The sequence below is a fragment of the Tachysurus fulvidraco genome, chromosome 9 (assembly GCF_022655615.1).
Source record: "Tachysurus fulvidraco isolate hzauxx_2018 chromosome 9, HZAU_PFXX_2.0, whole genome shotgun sequence".
Classification (NCBI taxonomy): Eukaryota; Metazoa; Chordata; class Actinopteri; order Siluriformes; family Bagridae; genus Tachysurus; species Tachysurus fulvidraco.
This window is the reverse complement of record NC_062526.1, coordinates 1,056,914-1,059,413: the sequence shown is the minus strand read 5'-3', so window position 1 is coordinate 1,059,413 and position 2,500 is coordinate 1,056,914. Positions and strand designations below refer to the sequence as shown.

General features: G+C 45.3%; 4 non-coding genes across 4 annotated transcripts; all 4 read left to right on the top strand.

Moving 5' to 3' along the window:
- The first annotated feature begins 124 nt into the window (after nt 1–124).
- LOC125145606 lies at nt 125–231 on the top strand. The gene has a single exon (XR_007144005.1). It is a non-coding gene; the product is annotated as a U6 spliceosomal RNA (small nuclear RNA).
- Nucleotides 232–600: 369 nt separating this feature from the next.
- Nucleotides 601–708, top strand: LOC125145602. Its single transcript, XR_007144001.1, has one exon. It is a non-coding gene; the product is annotated as a U6 spliceosomal RNA (small nuclear RNA).
- Nucleotides 709–1,621: 913 nt separating this feature from the next.
- LOC125145605 lies at nt 1,622–1,731 on the top strand. The gene has a single exon (XR_007144004.1). It is a non-coding gene; the product is annotated as a U6 spliceosomal RNA (small nuclear RNA).
- Nucleotides 1,732–2,096: 365 nt separating this feature from the next.
- Nucleotides 2,097–2,201, top strand: LOC125145604. The gene has a single exon (XR_007144003.1). It is a non-coding gene; the product is annotated as a U6 spliceosomal RNA (small nuclear RNA).
- Nucleotides 2,202–2,500: the final 299 nt, after the last annotated feature.

The following is a 2,500-nucleotide window of genomic DNA, read 5'->3' as shown; positions in this document are numbered from 1 at the left end:
ATGGCTATTTCTGGTTAATAGGGAAAATAGTTCCTTCAGGAGACTCAGTGTTTTGGCACTCACCACGACAAGAAACGTTGTGAGGTACCAGGGCCTTTATAGGGGCCTTTCGGGTGGCTTGTCTGTGCTTGCTACGGCAGCACATATACTAAAATTGGAACGATACAGAGAAGATTAGCATGGCCCCTGCGCAAGGATGACACGCAAAATCGTGAAGCGTTACCATATTTTTCGTTGTTCATTGACCATGACCCTGACAGAACAAACTTAAGCCTAAAAGTCCGAGCCTAAAATGCCCAAGGCCAAGTACCTTCTGACTCCACCCCTTAGTCAAGGAGAAAAACCAGAGGCCACTGGGTCCATCAGTTTCCTGTAGTACATTGTCGTACAATTTAAGTTTTCAACAAAAATGGATATTTAGCATGTAGGGTGCTCTGTAGACCAAGAGCACAAGTTGTTTTTTACTTCGATTTATGGCTATTTCTGGTTAATAGGGGAAAATAGTTCCTTAGGAGACTCACTGTTTTGGCACTCACCACGGGACAAGAAACGTTTGTGAGGTACCAGGGCCTTTATAGGGGCCTTTCGGGTGGCTTGTCTGTGCTTGCTACGGCAGCACATATACTAAAATGGAACGATACAGAGAAGATTAGCATGGCCCCTGCGCAAGGATGACACGCAAAAATCGTTGAAGCGTTACCATATTTTTCGTTGTTCATTGACCATGGACCCTGACAGAACAAACTTAAGCCTAAAAGTCCGAGCCTAAAATGCCCAAGGCCAAGTACCTTTGACTCCACCCCTTAGTCAAGGAGAAAAACCAGAGGCCACTGGGTCCATCAGTTCCTGTAGTACATTGTCGTACAATTTAAGTTTTTCAACAAAATGGATATTTCGGCATGTAGGGTGCTCTGTAGACCAAGAACACAAGTTGTTCTTTTACTTCGGGATTTTTTATGGCTATTTCTGGTTAATAAGGGAAAATAGTTCCTTCAGGAGAGCACTCACCACGGACAAGAACGTTGTGAGGTACCAGGGCCTTTATAGGGGCCTTTCGGGTGGCTTGTCTGTGCTTGCTATCGGCCGCCTCAGCACATATATAATGAAAATTGTGGGAACGCTACGAGACGAGAAGTAGCCAAGGACCCACCTGCGCAAGGACGACACGCATAAACCCATCGCAAGATGAACCTAGATCACAGCGGGTTACCAGACTATTTGGTTGTTCATGACCTATGACCCGGACAGAACAACACTTAAACGCTAAAAGTTTCCCCAAGAGACGCTAAATATGCCCACAGGACAGAGTACCTCGACTCCACCCCTAGTCAAGGAGAAAAACCAGAGGCCACTGGGTCATCAGTTTCCTGTAGTACATTGTCGTACAATTTAGTTTCACAAAAATGGATATTTAGCATGTAGGGTGCTCCTGTAGACAAGCGCATCACAGAGTGATAGTTTACTTCCTGATCTTTTGCATGGATATTCTGGTTAATAGGGAAGAAATAGTTCCATCAGGAGAACTACGGTTTTGGCACTCACCACGGACACCGAACACGTATGGGACGAGGTACTTTTCAGGCCGCTTCACTACGGCGGCCCATTTCTGGGTGGCCTGTCCGTGCTTGCTACGGTCAGCACACCTATACTAAAATTGGACCGATACAGACGAAGATTAGCATGGCCCTGCGCAAGGATGACACGCAAAATCGTGAAGCGTTACCATATTTTCGTGTTCATTGACCATGACCGGACAGAACAAACTTAAGCCTAAAAGTCTGAGCCTAAAATGCCCAAGGCCACAGTACCTTCTGACTCCACCCCTTAGTCAAGGAGAAAAACCAGAGGCACACTGGGTCCATCAGTTTCCGGTAGTACATTGTCGTACAATTTAAGTTTTCAACAAAAATGATATTTAGCATGTAGGGTGCTCGTGTAGACCAAGAGCACAAAGTTGTTTTTACTTCGATTTATGGCTATTTCTGGTTAATAGGGAAAATAGTTCCTCCAGGAGACTCAGTGTTGTGGCACTCACCACGGACAAGAAACGTGTATGAGGTACCAGGGCCTTATAGGGGCCTTTCGGTGGCTTGTCTGTGCTTGCTACGGCAGCACATATATAAAATTGGAACGATACAGATGAGATTAGCATGGCCCTGCGCAAGGATGACACGCAAAATCGTGAAGCGGTACCATATTTTCGTTGTTCATTGACCAACCCTGACAGAACAAACTTAAGCCTAAAAGTCAGAGCCTAAAATGCCAAGGCCAAGTACCTTCTGACTCCACCCCTAGTCAAGGAGAAAAACCAGAGGCCACTGGTCCATCAGTTTCCTGTAGTACATGTCGTACATTTAAGTTTTCAACAAAAATGGATATTAGCATGTAGGTGCTCTGTAGACCAAGAGCACAAAGTTGTTTTTTACTTCGATTTATGGCTATTTCTGGTTAATAGGGAAATAGTTCCTTCAGGAGACTCACTGTTTTGGCACTCACCACG